Raw genomic sequence first — 18,422 nt, 5'->3', positions numbered from 1 at the left:
CTCCATTGCAGGTGGATTCTTTACTACTGAGCCACCAGGGAAGCCCAGAACCAGGGTAGTCCTGAGCGGATTGAGATGCTTGGTCACCCTATATGAAATGCACATCTGTTAGATAAGAAATTAGCCCCCCAAATTAGCCCCAGACCTTCAATCCCTGAAGCTGAATGTCAAAGCTTATGAAACCAGACGCAGAACAGAGGTATCACTATGCCGTGTGATGGTGAGCTGCAGCCACTGCCTCTAGTGTTAGGCCGAGCCTTAGGCAAAGTGGCAACTGATCCCTGGGGACTCTTTGAAGCATCCTCATCACTATAACAATGCAGACAATGAACTCTGGGGAAAGATACAACCAGAACTATAGTCATAACCAAGTCTGTAGAGTTGGGTCAAGTCCATCACTTCTGGGCCTCCTCAGGCCTCTTGGCTCTCTGCTGAGGCATCCAGATGGAATCAGTCTAAAAACTGACAGTTAAAAACAGTATTAATATGAAGTAGTATTTGCCAGCAAGAAAACACCTCTGAAATCGAATCTCCAATCCCCTCATTTTACAGTTGAGGAAACTAAGAATCTGAGGTGTTAACTTCTCCAACAGAGAGCCAAGTTCTATAGGATCCCTGTTATTAATACTTATTCCTATACTGTTCAGGGTCCCTTTCAAAGAGTGTTCACTGCTTTCTCTTTACAGGTGAGAAAATGAGTTCCTTCTGTTATCTGCTCTCAACAGGCTGTCCTGTTTTACATTTTCTTCCTCATTTTGTATCCTCTGGAACAAGTTCAGCTAGCCTTTTTTGCAAATGACTTATTTCAATATACTGGTTAGTTCTCCCTAAAATAACTGTCTAACAGATTCAAACATTACTTCTTCCTGGTTTAATTACTCTGAGATTTAGAGTAAAAAATTTCCCTGCTATGTAAATCACAGAGAAAGAAAGAAAGGGAAATTTTTGAAAAAAGAAGATAAAAGAAAAATAAAAGGAAAGAAAGCCTAAAAACTCCTGTAAAAAATTGTGAAACCTAGTATAGGCGCCTTATCAAGCTAGATGTTCCTAGAGTTATATCACTATGATATACTTTAAAGGCTAGGTTTTTCCCTCACTGGTGGAAAGGCACAGGCCAAAATTCACATTCATTTTTATTTTGTTGTATGTTTTGAATCAAAAACTGATCATTGTCAACTATTAGCCTTAGTGCAAGAGTGGGGGCAGGGCTAGCCAAAATTGCATCTATTTAGAGATATTTTCGAAACAGTATGTCCCAGTTCAGCTATTCTGGGGGGAAAAGTACAGCTTGTTAGTATTTTGGAAGTTAGAAAGTTTGGGCTCACAACTGCCTTTTGTAACAGCTGGTGTTTGACTTTTAACTTAGGAAGGCAGGGCATTTCAAAAAGAGTTTGTTATGAGTTCTTAAGAAACAAAACAGAACTTAAGACAAGTGTTTTATATATTTGGAGGATTTTATCCAGGCTAAGATATTTTATTTGACCTTCTGTTGTGGATTTCTTGTTGCGAGAGGTGTTAAATTCATCCTTTCACAGAGAAGGCCTTGGTCTTTCTTAGGCTTATTTCCTTGCATGCTTTTTCTTGGGAGATAATCTCTTTAAAATCACTGAGAACTACGTTCTGGACCAGAAAATTTCTATTTATTCCATCTCTTTCCAAATTTCACCTCTGTTGGCAACAAGCATGTCCTTCCACCCCATTTACTCATCAAACACATCTTGAAAACATATACTCTGACTCTCTCAACAGACCTGAAGTGAATGGACTATTCCAGTAATAGACATTTCCATGTATTCAACCTCCATTTTCCTTTCATTCTTGACCACTCTTCAGAGACAGCTAATTGGAGATAATTATGTGGGTAACTGTAGATTCTAAGGTTATCACTAGTTAATTCCAAGCCCTAGAAACATTAGTCATATGCTAGTGGTGTTAATGTGTATGAGGTTTGACCTTAAAGAAGATTTCTATCCAGACTCAAAGCTCTTTTGTGGGTTTAATACTCATAATAAACATCACAGTCTGAGAGAATATACACACAGACACATCACAGCAAGAGAAAGCTAATAATCTTGATAAACTCTGTGAGATGCATAACGTTCTTTAACAAAGTTTTCATATATATAATTTTTTGTGTGTATGTATGTGTGTGTTTATATGCGTGTGTGTGCGCTCAGTCGTGTCCGACTCTGTGACTCCATGAACTATAGACCGCCAGGTTCCTCTGTCCATGGGATTTCCCAGGCAAAAGCACTGGAGTGGATTGCCATTTCCTTCTTGAGGGGATCTTTTAGACCCAGGGATTAAACCTATAGTCTCTTGTGTCTCCTGCATTGGCAAGTGAGTTCTTTACCAGCTGAGCCACAAATTCTCTGGACTTTTTATTAAGTTATACTTTATAAATGTGATTAATCAATAAGCAGGAAAAGGTAAAACAATAACTTTACCAGTATATATTGCTTTAAAATGAAAACTTTAAATACAGACATTTAGGGAGTCCCTGGCCTAGTGGTTAGGATTCTGAGATTTACTGCCGTGATCTGGGTTCAATCTCTGGTCAGGGAACTGATCTCCTGTAAGCTGCATCAGTTCAGTTCAGTCACTCAGTCGTGTCCAACTCCTTGTGACCCCATGAACTGCAGCACGCCAGGCCTCCCTGTCTATCAGCAACTCCCCGAGTTCACCCAAACTCATGTCCATTGAGTCAGTGATGCCACCCAACCATCTCATCCTCTGTCATCCCCTTCTCTCCTGCCCTCAATCTTTCCCAGCATGAGGGTCTTTTCAAATGAGTCAGCTCTTCCCATCAGGTGGCCAAAGGATTGGAGTTTCAGCTTCAACATCAGTCCTTCCAATGAACACCCAGGACTGATTTCCTTTAGGATGGACTGGTTGCATCTCCTTGCAGTCCAAGGGACTCTCAAGAGTCTTCTCCAACACCACAGTTCAAAAGCATCAATTCTTTGCCCCTCAGCTTTCTTTATAGTCCAACTCTCACATCCATACATGATCACTGGAAAAACCATAGCCTTGACTAGACGGACCTTTGTTAACAAAGTAATGTCTCTGCTTTTTAATATGCTATCTAGGTTGGTCATAACATTCTTTCCAAGGAGTAAGTGTCTTTTAATTTCATGGCTGCAATCACCATCTGCAGTGATTTTGCAGCCCCCCAAAATTAAGTCAGCCACTGTTTCCACTATTTCCCCATCTATTTCCCATGAAGTGATGGGACCAGATGCCATGATCTTTGTTTTCTGAATGTTGAGCTTTAAGCCATTTTTTTCACTCTCCTCTTTCACTTTCATCAAGAGGCTCTTTAGTTCTTCTTCACTTTCTGCCATAAGGGTGGTGTCATCTGCATATCTGAGGTTATTGATATTTCTCCTGGCAATCTTTATTCTGACTTGTGCTTATTCCAGCCCAGTGTTGCATGGCACAGCACAAGAAAGGAAGAAAGAAAAAAAGAAGAAAAGAAATAATTTTAAGATTATGTAACATAGTTATATGAAAACATCCAATTTTCACCATAAAAATCTTTTGTGTTTTTGAAAGAAATTTACAAAATTTAAAAAAGAAAAGGTATGGACACCTGTGTATTCACCACCCACAAATGATAATATCAAGCATCTTGTTGTGTCTGATTTATATCTTCTTTATGAAAGGAGTAAATACTATATTGGAAAAGACCCTGACGCAGGGAAAGATTGAGGGCAAGAGAAGAAGGGAGTGACAGAGCATAAGACGGTTGAATGGCATCACCGACTCAATGGACATGAGTTTGAGCAAACTCAGGCAGATAGTAAAGGACAGGGAAGCCTGGTGTGCTGCAGTTCATGTGGTTCAAAGAGTCAGACATGACTTTGTGACTGAACAACAACAGCAAAAACACTTCACATAAAGTTGTCTTCCATGCCCAGTCCCACCCCCACCCCTTCCCAGGGACAGCCATTCTAATTCAGTGAACTAATTAAATTATATGATCTGCCCCATTTGTTTTTGTGCATAAAAATATACTTAGTATTACATATTTCACAGCAATATTTAAATATATTGAACAGAAATGTTGCTGTTACTATGAAAATAATGGCTGTCCATGAATCAAAACGTCTGGACATTTTACAAAATTAAACTTCACAAAATTATCGAGAAATCACAACAACGCTATAATATTTATGAAAGAGGATACAGTCTTATAAAAATTATTTTATTAAATTAAATAAAAAATACCTTTTAAGTATATGTTTTCATGATGACAACAGCAAATGCTTACTAAAGAAGGTTTTTGATTTCTTTTTTGGGGGACGGGCACGCTCCACAACTTGTGGGATCTTAGTTCCACAACCAGGGGTTGAACCCAGACCCATAGCAGTGAAAGCTCAGAGTCCTAACCACTGGACTGCCAGGGGATTTCATAATTTCTTGAATACAGTTTATAAAGTCTGACTAATAGTCTAAACTATGGTTATGTTAATGATAAAGCAACCGAGAGTTTACTATATTACTATCTTGAATATTAAATAGATAAATGATATTAGCAATATTTAGAGAAATCTAATAAAAGGTATTAAGAACACCTAAAGAATTCTTCTTTATCATTTCATCAAGAAGTATTTAGTAGAGAGTATTTGTCATCAATATTTGAAAACAAATTATCCTTCCATAACCTCAAAGTTCATCACCAGATGGTCAACACTGAAATCAGTTTGATTATATTCTTTGCAGTCAAAGATGGAGAAGCTTTATACAGTCACCAAAAACAAGACCAGGAGCTGACTGTGGCTCAGATCATGAACTCCTTATTGCCAAATTCAGACTTAAATTGAAGCAAGTAGGGAAAACCACTAGACCATTCAGGTATAACCTAAATCAAATCCCTAACGATTATATGGTGGAACTGAGAAATAGATTTAAGGGACTAGATCTGATAGACAGAGTGCCTGATGAACTATGGATGGAGGTTCGTGACATTGTACAGGAGACAGGGAGCAAGACTATCCCCAAGAAAAAGAAATGCAAAAAAGCAAAATGGCTGTCTAAGGAGGCCGTACAAATAGCTGTGAAAAGAAGGGAAGCGAAAAGCAAAGGAGAAAAGGAAATATATACCCCTTTGAATGCAGAGTTCCCAAGAATAGCAAGGAGAGATAAGAAAACCTTCCTCAGTGATCAGTGCAAAGAAATAGAGGAAAACAATAGAATGAGAAAGACTAGAGATGTCTTCAAGAAAATTAGAGATACCCAGGGAACATTTCATGCAAAGATGAGCTCAATAAAGGACAGAAATGGTATGGACCTAACAGAAGCAGAAGATATTAAGAAGAGATGGCAAGAATACACAGAAGAACTGCACAAAAAAGATCTTCACAACCAAGATAATCACAATGGTGTGATCACTGACCTAGAGCCAGACTTCCTGGAATGTGAAGTCAAGTGGGCCTTAGAAAGCATCACTACGAACAAAGCTAGTAGAGGTGATGGAATTCCAGTTGAGCTATTTCAAATCCTAAAGGATGATGCTGTGAAAGTGCTGCACTCAATATGCCAGCAAATGTGGGAAACTCAGCAGTGGCCACAGGACTGGAAAAGGTCAGTTTTCATTCCAATCCCCAAGAAAGACAGTGCCAAAGAATGTTGAAACTACCACACAGTTGCACTCATCTCACATGCTAGCAAAGTAATGCTTAAAATTCTCCAAGCCAGGTTTCAGCAATATATGAACCATGAACTTCCAGATGTTCAAGCTGGTTTTAGAAAAGGCAGAGGAACCAGAGATCAAATTGCCAACATCCGCTGGATCATGGAAAAAGCAAGAGAGTTCCAGAAAAACATCTATTTCTGCTTTATTGACTATGCCAAAGCCTTTGACTGTGTGGATCACAATAAACTGTGGAAAATTCTGAAAGAGATGGGAATACCAGACCACCTGACCTGCCTCTTGAGAAACCTGTATACAGGTCAGGAAGCAACAGTTAAATCTGGACATGGAACAACAGACTGGTTCCAAATAGGAAAAGAAATATGTCAAGGTTGTATATTGTCACCCTGCTTATTTAACCTGTATGCAGAGTACATCATGAGAAATGCTGGGCTGGATGAAGCACAAGCTGGAATCAAAATTGCTGGGAGAAATATCAATAACCTCAGATATACAGATGACACCACCCTTATGGCAGAAAGTGAAGAAGAACTAAAGAGCCTCTTGATGAGAGTGAAAGAGGAGAGTGAAAAAGTTGGCTTAAAGCTCAACATTCAGAAAACAAGATCATGGCATCCGGTCCTATCTATTTCATGGCAAATAGATGGAGAAACAGTGGAAACAGTGGCTGACTTTATTTTGGGGGGCTGCAAAATCACTGCAGATGGTGATTGCAGCCATGAAATTAAAGGACGCTTACTCCTTGGAAGGAAAGTTATGACCAACCTAGACAGCATATTCAAAAGCAGAGACATTACTTTGTCAACAAAGGTCCATCTAGTCAAAGCTATTGTTTTTCCCGTAGTCATGTATGGATGTGATAGTTGGACTTAAAGAAACTGAGTGCTGAAGAATTGATGCTTTTGAACTGTAGTGTTGGAGAAGACTCTTGAGAGTCCCTTGGACTGCAAGGAGATGCAACCAGTCCATCCTAAAGGAAATCAGTCCTGAATATTCATTGGAAGGACTGATGTTGAAGCTGAAACTCCAATCCTTTGGCCACCTGATGGGAAGAGCTGACTGATTTGCAGACTCTGATGCTGGAAAAGATTGAAGGCCAGAGGAGAAGGAGATGAAGAGTATGAGATGGTTGGATGGCATCACCAACTCACATGAGTTTGAGTAAGCTCTGGGAGTTGGTGATGGACAGGGAGGCCTGGAGTCTTGCAGTCCATGGGGTCACGACTGAGCGACTGAACTGAACTGAACTGAACTTTAAAGTAGCTCCACAAATTTCAGCCCTGAAGGAATGATTAGGAAGTCAAATCAGGTAGGTTTTGAAGTCTTGGACTTACCATCCAGGCTCTTTGACTTGTATAACCTTGGCAGTTACCTTGTTGGTCAGCCTTGGAGAGATCATCTCATCTCTTAGTATTCAATTTCCTCAATTAATAAATGCCTTGGTTGGTGGCACTGAGGTGGGGAGAGATGAACAGAGATGATCATTAATTTTTCTCAGCTCTAAGATTTTATTATTCTATTATTCATTTTCTCCCTTCCCTGCCACACTCAATGTTCTAGGGCATAGACTGGTAATTAGTCAAAACTAAGGGGATTGTCTAGCAAAATAATCAGACAATATTAAGGGATATAAGAATATGAAACATAAAACTTTTTCTTCATTCATTATAAGATCAACTCCTACACAAGAAACCAGACCAAACCACTATAAAGAGAAATTTGAACTAGAGAAATAGTATGTCTACCATTCACTATAAAGATTTTATAAGATGAAGAACATTTATCTAAATAAATTCATGTTAAATATAGTTGAATCTCCTCTCAAAAGAATGATTTATTGTTGTTTAGTTGCTCAGCTGTGTCCGTCTCTTTGTGACCCCATGGGCTGCAGCACACCAGAGTTCCCTGTCCATCACCATCTCCTGGAGTTTGCTCAAACTGATACATTATATTAAAATAGTGTTTAAGGTTATGAAATATTTCTTTCTCTGTATTAAAAAAAGTCACTATGCATTATATAATCAATGATGATGAGACTGTCTTATAACCAGGCCAAGCAATATTGTTTCTCAATATCAATATGCCTTCTGAGGGTATTGCAAAAATTACTTTGTCTGAATAAGTAAGAATTGGCAAATGAGCAAAATAACGATGCTTATAAAGGAAAAATAATATATTTGCTTTTCTGTAGTTCTTGTCTGGTATAAATGAAAATATGGTAACTTTTACATCTTCTTAGGGCACTTTGAAAACCTACTATGTAAACCTACCTACTTTGTGGAATTTTCCATGCAGTTGTGACATTCTTCTCTACAACTTTATTTTTTTTAATTTATTTTTTATTTTTTTTATACTTGGGCCACCTGCCCCTCCCAACAGAGCAGCCCTGTGACCACGTGTGAGCTCCTGCCCTCCTCACCGAGAGGAATGGAAAATCACTAAATGTGGGGCATTTCCCGGCACTTCAGGAGGATGAGTTTTTCTCTACAACTTTAAAGTCCAGTAGACAAACAGTGACAATTTGTCACCTAGAGGATCACCTAGACGTGTGGAAGAGACTTCCCTGAAGTTACCTTTTCTAGCCAATTCCCTTTTACTTAGTGGTAACTTCTTAGCAAATCTAAATGAATGGCTCTCTATAATATTTTTAGTGATCCCAGGAAAGGAAAATATATGCCTCTGTAATAACCACCATTAATATGGAGTGACCTTCATGAACTCAGTATTCTCCCTAAATGAGACAGTGCTGTGAAAGAACATTGTAAATGATAACAATTGTTAGGAATTATTACTGAGGAGATCATTCCAAGTCTCCCCAATCAAGTGTTTCGTTGCAAAAATTCCTCCCAAGTGGCAGGGTTCATTTTATCGTCATGAAAGACCAGGGACTCAGAATCTTACATATCTAAATTTTCAAGTCCTGTGCTCACCATCCTTCCTTCAGGTTCCAGGAAAAGGTAGGAATAGAGGTTCAGTGTCAAACATATACACACTTTATTACTGTGAAATTCCAACATGGCCCCCTCATAGGCTAGGAGGGCCCATGGGCAGAATTCGTTTTACTCAGGCTAGAATGAAGAAGAGGCCACGAAACCCAAGCATGCCAAGCAGCTTCCTTCCCTGTTTCTAGGGTCTCAGATGAGGAAAGGGAAGTCAGGGAAAAGTCATGCTAAAAAGCAGGGGAATATAAGGGTTTTTTTGTAAGGTCTAGAGCCAGGCTGCTCTAATTCACCTGATCAACATCTCTTCATCCCATTATAGCCACATGAAAGGGAGAATCCAAACAGAGACGATGCCAACAAATCAGACCTCTGGTTCCAAATGTCTTTGTCTCTACTGAGCCACACCACTGTAGTATCTCATCCTCCCTTTGTGAAAGAGTGCAGTACAGGGGAACCTTGTGGTTTTCTTTCCTCCCTCTTCCTTTAAATTGATTCTCATGCAAAAGCAATCACTTTTCCCACCCTTTTATATAAAATAATGGTATCTGTGCAGTACCGAGGTATTATAGAGTTTGGTTTCTTTTTATCTGTTGATTTTGCATATTCCAGAGAAGCTGCAATTAGTTCAGACAAAGGATGAATTAACCAGCTGCAAACTTATACTAACATACCTTGCTTAGGAACTGTTTAATTGCATCTGGTCATTCTTCCTGTTTCTGCTTTCTGAAATTCTTGTAATCTTCTGTCAAAATATACGTGAGGCAGTGTACCTCATACTTTTAAAACATGGGTTTGTCTTCCTTGGCTTTGAAAGTGAGAAGGCTGAGGATGTGGTCTAGACTGGCTGTTGATAAGCAGTGTGACCTATGCCTTTGTTTCCTGCCATTTATAAACTGGGGCTAAGATTCCATATCCTTAGACTCTTCATCTTCATATTTCAGAGTGACACAAAGAAGCTAAATGAAAGAGAATATGTGGAAGTGTTCTGGAGAGTTACTTGGCCATTTCACAAGGCCCTTTAAGATCCAGAGAGAGGGAATTCAATACCAAAAAAGGCTGCTGTTCTATTGGGAGCATTGTTGTTCAGTCACTAAACCATGTCCAACTCTTTGTAACCCATGAACTGCAGCATGCCAGGCTTCCCTGTCCTTCAGCATCTCCTGGAGTTTGCTCAAACTCATGTCCATTGAGTTGGTGATGCCATCCAACCATCTCATCCTCTGTCATCCCCTTCTCCTCCTGCCTTCAATCTTTCCCAGCATCAAGGTCTTTTCCAGTGAATCAGCTCTTTGCATCAGGTGGCCAAAGTATTGGAGCTTCAGCTTTAGCATCAGTCCTTCTGATGAATATTCAGGACTGATTTCCTTTAGGGTGGACTGGTTTGATCTCCTTTCAGTTCAAGGGACTCTCAAGAGTCTTCTCTCCAGCACTACAATTCGAAAGCATCAATCCTTTGGCACTCAGCCTTTTTTATGGTCCAACTCTCACATCCATACATGACTACTGGAAAAAACTATAGCTTTGACTAGACAGGCCTTTGTTACTGTTTTTCTTACGCTGAAGCCTTGGTCCATTCCTTTATACTTTTCCCTGTTTAGTTCTATTTGGTGTTCTGGAGCCTTATTCCTCTTTGATATGATGCACTTTAAGCATTTGAAGGCTATCTTTGTGAGATTTTTATTTAAATTTCTTGTGTCTTAAGAAAATCATAAGCCACAAAAATGATATTTAACTTGTGTCTGAGACAAGTGATAAACATTGCTTCGCAATGAAAAGAACTGGTCTCTGGTTTATCTACATATATCTACCACTTTTAAGAGCAATGAAAAAGCCAGACTCTGGTTTAATGTATATACACATAGTTACTAGTTTTAACAGAAATATCTTGGACATGTGATATGACCAAGAAATAGAGGATTTTTTTCAGATATTATTTCAAAAATCTTAGAGTAATTATATCCATTCTGTAGAGTGGATTGGAACATTGGAATCAGAGAGATACAAGTTTAATTCATGACTTCTTCATTTGAATGTTCTTGGCAGTTATTTACCTTCTTGCCTTAATTCCTTATCTCATAAATGGAGAAAACAGTACCTATATCCCAGAGTTTTGGTGAGGACAAACGATAATGTACACAAATATGAAAGTGAAAGTGTTAGTCGCTCAGTCCATAAAATGAACATGATGAAATACTCAGCAGCGAGTAAACGAAATGAACACCATCAACTTATGTCAACGTGGATGGATAGATGATCAAAACTTAGAAAAAACCACGAGAAAGAAAATGAGATGGATTACACAATAATGTTTAGGTAAATAAACTCTTGTGGTGCTCACATAAAATACACGTCATCGTTCATGAAAGGCAGATCAAAACATCCGTACCACATCTGTGAGAAGGAGTAAGTGGCTTTGGGTGAGAAGTGGGGTCTTAGATGGGAAATGAAAGAGAGTGAAATAAAAGGAGGAATGTGGGACATGAATCAGTCGTGACGACTGTTGTAATTTTGTGAGCTTCAGGTCCAAAGGGAAGGGAAAGAAAAATAATGTTCAGCACAGAGCTGGCCATATAGAAGCTCAATACAAGTGGCTGTTTTTATTACCCAAGTGAGGTCCTACTCAGCAGGGGTTTATTTGCATCAATTTGACCAACATTACTGAGCTTACCAACATGTCAGAGACAAGAGCTGAGCCAATGGAGTCCAAAGACCAGAAAGAAACTATGACAAGTAGAGGATGGAATGAATATCTTTTCATGATAAAAGATAATTAAATACATACTCATAAAAGCTATTATTTACCATTTGTGAGGCATTCATTCATTCAACCAACATATGGATAGTGAGTGTGTATTGTGTGTTAGATACTGTTGTAGACATTGGAAACAGCGAAAGACCACAACTCCAGCAACAAACCACAAACTTGGCTCTTATGGAACTTATAATGAAGGGAGGGAAGCAAATGCTAATAAGTAAAATAGACAGTATGTTAAATGGTAGAAAGTGCTGTGGAAGAAACAACAAAGCAGAGAAGGCTGAGATGGATGGGGGAGGGGTCTACAGTTTTAAATAGGGAGATCAGGGGACTTCCCTGGTGGTACAGTGGCTAAGACTCCACTCTCCCAATGCAAGGGGTCGGGATTTGATCCCTGGTCAGGGAACTAGATCCCACATGGTACAAATAAGATCCCACATACTGCAGCTAAAGATCCTGCATGCCACAACTAAGACCTGGCCTTGTGTATATGTGTGCTCAGTCGGGTTCACTCTTTGCCACACCATGGTCTGTAGCCCACTAGGCTTCTCTGTCCGTGGGATTTTTCAGGCAAGAATACTGGAGTGGGTTGCGATTCCCTTCTCCAGGAGATCTTCCCCACCCAGAGATCAAACCCATGTCTCCAGTATCTCTTGCATTGGCAGGCGGATTCTTTACCACTAGCGCCACCTGGGAAGCATTAAATAAATACTAAAACGAATTTAAAAAATAATAATGAGGTCAGAGAATGCTTCTCCAAGGGGTACTTTTCCAAGCTTATTTTGTGTATTACATCTTTTCATCTTGTTCCATGAAGAATTTGCTTTTATAAAGCATGACTGCTATTTTTTAGATGAGTCAGCTGGGCCTCAAGAATCCTTCCTTGCCTTTTCTAAGGTTTGATCACTGGGTAAGAGATAGAGGATTAGAGTTTGAGCCACCTAACTCTGGAGCAGTCTTCTTATGTATTACTCTCACACAGAGAGCTGGAAGGGGCCCTGGGGGATGAGCCAGAATGGGGAGCAGGAATGTGGTTTGGAAAAGCACCGAATCAATAGTATCATAGTATCTATTATATATTTTTGAGAAATTAAAACAAACATCTTTTATTTGGATGGAAGAAAGAAAAACTGCAGAATGTAAAACTGGGCAAATCTTTTGGGCTGGTGGGTATATCCGGAGGCTACTACAAAGGATGTCAAACATTTCCATTAAGAAATCATGATTTACTCCAACTATTATTTATTGCTACAGGAGCAGGAACCTCAGGATTGGAAATGACTTGCCCAACCTGTTATGGCTTTTTGCTGCAGAACCAGGGTGGAAAACTGAGCTGGAAAAACTAGCCAACCAGCACAACCACAACAGGGCTGGGCCACACAAGCCTGGTGCTTTACTCTGAATAGCTAGCTGGCCATGCCAAGCTGTCTTGACCTTATGGCTCCTTCTTTAAACTGTAGAGAAGCTCAGATAAGTGAGAGTGGCTTCCTGAGTCATGGTGCGGGGAGGGGGGAAGGGGATGGGGAGGTAGAGGGGAGTTGTGGGGTGGGGGAGACCCATTTGTAGAAGAGAAGGATGGAGTATAATTAATGAAAGAGAAGCCCCAGGAGGCACCGATGAAGAAGCTGAGGGAAGGGATGAGCTAAGCATAGGCAAGGTGAGCTTCAAGAGCACTGTTTCCATCCCAGGAAGGAGGAGGGAGGGAGGGAAGATGGCACAGAGACAAAAAAACATTCCTCTATCTCAGTAATCCTAATTATAGTCCTATAGGCCAGGTATGAATAATGTTGTTTTATACATGGGAAAACGGAAGCTCAGAAAAGCTGCTTTACTTATCCAAGGTCACATAGCAGGCAAGAGTCTGTGTGTGTGTGTGTGTGTGTGTGTGTGTGTTTTATATTGTATTGGAGCATAGAGCCAACTGGGTTTCCCTGGTGGTTCAGACTGTAAAGAATCCGCCTGCAATCGAGACCTGGGTTTGATCCCTGGGTTAGAAAAATGCCCTGGAGAAGGGAATGGCTACCCACTCTAGTACTGTGACCTGGAGAATTTCATGGACAGAGGAGCCTGGCAGGCTACAGTGCATGGTGTGGCAAAGAGTAGACAGGACTGAGCTACTTTCAGTTCACTTCACTTCATATAGCCAATTAACAATGCTGTGATAGTTTCAGGTAGACAGCAAAAGGACTCAGCCATACATACACATGTATCCTCCTGATGCTTTAAGATTTTGTCCTTTTCTTGCATCTCTTCCTTCCCCTGTTTTTCATCTTTTCTTCCCTCCAGTCTCTTTTTCTTCGTACAAGGTGAAGTACTGGGGGTTTTACCTCTTTTTCTAAAATAGTTATCAAGTATCCAATGATAAAGTATAAGGTTACCATGACAGCAAGACATTTACTGAGGTCAGGCCACCCCTTTGCCTCCAGAATCTTATTTCACAGCACAGTTCCCTTTCATTGTTGCACCTGTAACAGCCTCAATTTTACGTTTTGTTCGGGTGACGATTTTTTAAATGTTTGTCCTCCACTAAACTGTAAGCTTCATAATGTCAGGGACCAACCTGGAGTGTGCCCCCAGCGTTTGGCACAACCCTAGCACTCAGGTTTTCTGTAAATATTTGCTGAGCGAATGTTCTTGTGGTTTCTCTCCGCTCTCTTCTGAAAGTTACACGGACAATAACCTCTAGCTCATAATTATGTTAATAGAGACGGTATAACAAGTCGAGCCGGTATTTACAGGTAGCACACAAGTAAACGAACACACACAGGCACACACATGACTGCACAAACAGCCCCCGGCAGGTGCACTTGGGAGGAAGCGCACGCCGACCGAGCGAGCCGAACCAGCGCTGGTAAACACTGCGGCGCCGGGCTCCGCCGGCCTCCGCAGCGTGGGAGGGTACCGAGGCAACCTCGCTGCTGGAGTCCCGGGCCCCAGGGGACGCGTGGGCGGGTCCCGGGCGCCGGGGGCGGTGGCGGAGTGGGCGGGGATCTTCGCCGTGATTGGACCGTGAGGACGGGCGCGGGGCGGGGCTGACGGCGGGGGCGGGCCTTCGGAGCCAAGTGGGTGTGCGCCCCGGCCGCGGCCGTAGTTTCAGTATAAACAAGGCACCGGACTGGTTGGACAGAGTTCTTTTTTTCCCCCTCATCTTCCCGCGCGCTTTCGTTCCCTGTCCTTTGGTTGCGTTGGTGGGCACACGGAAAAAAGTCGGGAAGCCGAGGACGAGGGGTCCATCTGCAGGTGAGTTGTTCCCTGATCAGTAGTTCTCTTGGGAGAAACCAGAGCCCGGCTGCGGGAACGCGCGACCCTGCCGCGCGCTGCCCTCTCCCAGGCTCTCGGACTGGCTCCCGCTGTCGGTGCCCCTGGAGGCTGCGGGAGAGCAGGGCGAGCGAGCGCTCCTGGTGCAGAGCGTTCCGCGAAAGCGAGTGGAGTGGGGAGTTCTCCTGCCTGGCCACCGAGGGCGTCTGGGGCCACCTTTGGAGCGGTCACGGTGCCAACAGGTGCGGGACCCAAGTCGATGGGGTCCAGGAGGGGACAGGCTTGGGCTTTTGCCTTGTTTTTCTCAGTCGGATCCCACAGCCAGGCCTCTGTCTCGAGATCTTGGTACAGTTTTTGAGGATCTGTCCGAGTCCTAGTCGCTGTTCATCCTTTCTTCATCCTCTTCGCCCTTCCTAGGTTGTTTTCTTCTACTTCTTGGCTAGTTTTCGTGCGTGGGTGGGGGGGGGGGAGGGGTGCTGTTTATTTTTGGTGTCGGAGCCTTAAAATCTTAAGGTCTGACTCTTAAAAGAGACAAGGGAACAGAAGTCATGTGCTCACCACTGACACGGTGATATTCTTTAATTCCTCCGTTTGGCTGGCTACTTGGGACAGAGTGTCCCCTTGCTCTTGCCTGAGCTCAGGTGAGTCGTCTTGGGTCACCTGGCTGGGAGATAGTAATCTGAACTGTGGGTACCTGGGAGCCTCGCGGGCTGCTGGCGGGAGGGAGGCTCCTTTCTCGGGGAACCGTGGAAACTTCAGTGCTGTTCCTGAGAAAAAGCAGAACAGGGGGGCTGGAGGGTACGTAGGTGTGTCTGTCTGTCTACGTACCACTGGAATATTGATTCTCACCTTACCCCAACGTGATCCGCGCAGGTCAAGGGAGAGCAACGTAGCTAAGTCCTCTGACAGTGCAGAGTGTCGCAAGTGTACCAAGAGGGCATCTCTAGGGAGCGACCCTCTTTTCTGAGTGGATGGATATGCCCATCTTTGCTAACGAATTCGGTGGGTATAGTGTATATGGATGGATATGCACACAAATTTGTGTACGTGTGTTTGAGTCGAAAGCGTCTCCAAGGAGTCATTCGTCAGCAGCACCATGTGACGGTGGTCAGGGACTGCTGGTGCGCGTAGATCTATATTTAGACCTCGATGATCTGATGGCCTGGGAGGGTCTCTGAACTGGGTGCATAAAGGGGAAGAGTTCAGGGATCAGGCTTTTGCCCTCTTGATTAATGTCTGGTACAGTCAGACTCAGATGGGGTGAATAATTATTCTTTCCTTCTGAAGACAGCGGCTAGAGCTTAGCATGTGATGGCTGTGTCTTAATTTAAAACATAGACCATGGTGATAAGCCTAGGCTAAGAAACAAGGAGGTTACAGTTCACCAGAGTATACGCCCGATCAGAGATTTGGGAGGAAAACAACTAGTCAGGTGAGGTTTAGGGCAAATGTAGAAGTGACTTCTAAAAGGAAATAAAAATAAAAATGCTTGGATGTTGGATTTTCATAACAGATTAAAAAGTGTGGCAGCTTGTTGGATCCTATTATTAATGGTTATTTTATTTGGGGGGGAGGGAGGAGGGGATTGGGCCAGGGAGGACCTGGGGCATTTTTGACAGACATCAGGGTTCACAGTTGATGCTCTGTTACACCTTTCAGGCAAAAAGTGGAGATGATCAGCTACGGATTAGCAAGTTTCTTGTTGGCATTCTTCTACTACATGTTGGTCAATCCTTTGTTTTCCTAGAGGTGGCAACATTTCTGGCTACTAAGCCTAGTACTTTCCAGTGGTCTAATGGACTATTAAAGCCTTAGACTTTATTTCACCCTTGGTGCATTTTCAGTCTTGCTCTATTTTATATGCTCCACTAGCCCAGGGACGGGGGAGCCTGGTGGGCTGCCGTCTATGGGGTCGCACAGAGTCGGACACGACTGAAGCGACTTAGCAACAGCAGCAGCAGACACTTAATCTGATGTTTGAGACCCTACTGACTTTTGGAATAGAAAATCATAAACCATGTGTATTTATTGTTTTTTAAATTTAATTTATTCTTATCCATATATTAAATATTTAAATATTATTTATCACAATTCACACTTCTTATATTATTACTAACACTGCATTCTTACAGTTCAAAATTAGCTACTAGCTAATAAGCTACAATAGACACACAGAAAAAAATATCAGTCGAATAACACCTCTCTAGGAGAAAAAAGAAATGGTTAAGAAAATTGAAAGGGCAAAGCTAGGTGATGGTCTATGTTGGTAAGGTACCTAATGTGGCAGAGGAAAAGGTGGGTTCAACTTCATCAGTCTCCAGAGGTGGCCTGGAACAATTGGACTTTGGAGGAGCATTCAGATGACCCCAGAGAGAATATCTGCTTGAACAGGAGATGAGGAAATAAGGGTATACTCCCTTCCTTGGGAGAAGAATCTGGCATCTCTAAAGCAGGGACTTAGAATCTTGATTCTGATGCCACAGATAATGAATGGAAAAGCCATAACATTTTGTGTGGTTGTAAGGAGACAAATTGTACTATTGAAAATACTGCTTAAGATTGATGAGGTTTTTGTCTTTAGTGGTTGAATTCAAATGTTACCTCCCGTTCAGTTGCACTTTTGGGTTCGCAGTTAAATTTATAAAAATTAGATTCGTGCAACCGTCTTATCCTAGAATGACAGATGTAGCCAAGTGCTATAGGCAGATTTCTGCCTTGGAAATAGAGACTAGGGGTCTAATCAATCTGGAGCCCTAACAAGTCACTCCCTCTCTCCCTATACCTGCAATATCTGTGAAATTGATGAGTTGTCAAACTAGATGATTTATGAGTCTCTTTTAGCTCTGTGTTAGCTGACTTATTTTGCTATACTATCACTTCATTCATTTGTACCATTTATTGGCTGTGGAAGAATGAAGGCTGAAGTCATGATCTGTGGTTAGATGTTCAGCTACTTCATGGGTACACAAAAATGAGACAGGAGAGTGAAATTTCTTATTGATGAAAATTATGTAGATTTATTATTCACCTGAACTGCCTTTTGTTTTTCTCCTACAAGTGTTTTTAAAAATGCTAGTTTTCAAGAAGGCTGAATGAGGAAAATTTTTTGACCTTTTAAATTAGTGTTACTATTAAAACTGATCATCTTAAAATCAATCTTTTGACCAGTCTGTATATTACTTCATATGGTCTGTATATTACCTTGTTTCAAAACTTCTATGTCTAGAAGTCATTCAGTTGATTCATATTTTATTAGGAAACTCTGGTATGAAAATTACTGTAACACAGAGAAAGCACAAGTTAGTCTTGTAAGAAAGGAAAGCACTTTATAGACCACTAATATCCTTCTATTTAAAAGGGAAGAATGGAGGGGGGAGGTGGCAGATAACGGTAATTTTTCAAGAACTTGCAGTCAAAAAAATAATATTATCCTAGTAACCATGTTAATAGAAAATTATACTTGTTTACTAAATGTCCTAAGTATCAGGTTATTTTCCTATTGAGGCAAATTGGGTTTAGAAACATAAACCCTTTTAGTTAAGGTTGCTTCCCCATTTGATATTCTGTAATTTGACTTGAAATCTATCATGTGTAAATGATGATTCCACTACTTATCTCTGTGCTGTGCAATATGATAGCCAGTGCTGTTCAGTAACTAGCCACATGGGGATATATGAACTTAAGTTTAACTAAATTAAACAAAGTAAAAAAATTGTACGAGTCATGTTTTAGGTGCTCAGTAGCTACGTGTGTAAGTGGCTGATGTATTGGCCAGAAAAAGAAAGTTTCAAATATCTCAGCAAGTTCTTTT

At 41.4% G+C, this 18,422-nt stretch overlaps 1 protein-coding gene and 1 long non-coding RNA gene across 3 annotated transcripts in view; one reads left to right on the top strand and one right to left on the bottom strand.

Annotated features, from left to right (window-relative positions):
• Nucleotides 1-18,422, top strand: part of RASGEF1B (RasGEF domain family member 1B) — a 651,632-nt gene that overhangs the window by 598,918 nt on the left and 34,292 nt on the right. The window contains exon 1 of one of the 2 annotated variants that reach the window (XM_061420596.1): nt 14,455-14,593. The exons of the other annotated variant lie outside the window; for it this stretch is intronic. The gene's annotated coding sequence lies outside the window, so the exon portion shown is untranslated. Of the gene's footprint in view, nt 1-14,454; nt 14,594-18,422 lie in introns of those variants that run through there. 2 annotated transcript variants of the gene reach the window in all.
• Nucleotides 987-14,408, bottom strand: LOC133249770 (uncharacterized). The gene is made up of 3 exons (XR_009737091.1): nt 14,090-14,408; nt 6,991-7,108; nt 987-3,412 (listed from the first exon to the last, which is right to left on the bottom strand). It is a non-coding gene; the product is annotated as an uncharacterized LOC133249770 (long non-coding RNA).

This window comes from Bos javanicus, chromosome 6 (genome assembly GCF_032452875.1).
Source record: "Bos javanicus breed banteng chromosome 6, ARS-OSU_banteng_1.0, whole genome shotgun sequence".
Classification (NCBI taxonomy): domain Eukaryota; kingdom Metazoa; phylum Chordata; class Mammalia; order Artiodactyla; family Bovidae; genus Bos; species Bos javanicus.
This window is presented reverse-complemented; position numbering and strand designations above follow the sequence as displayed.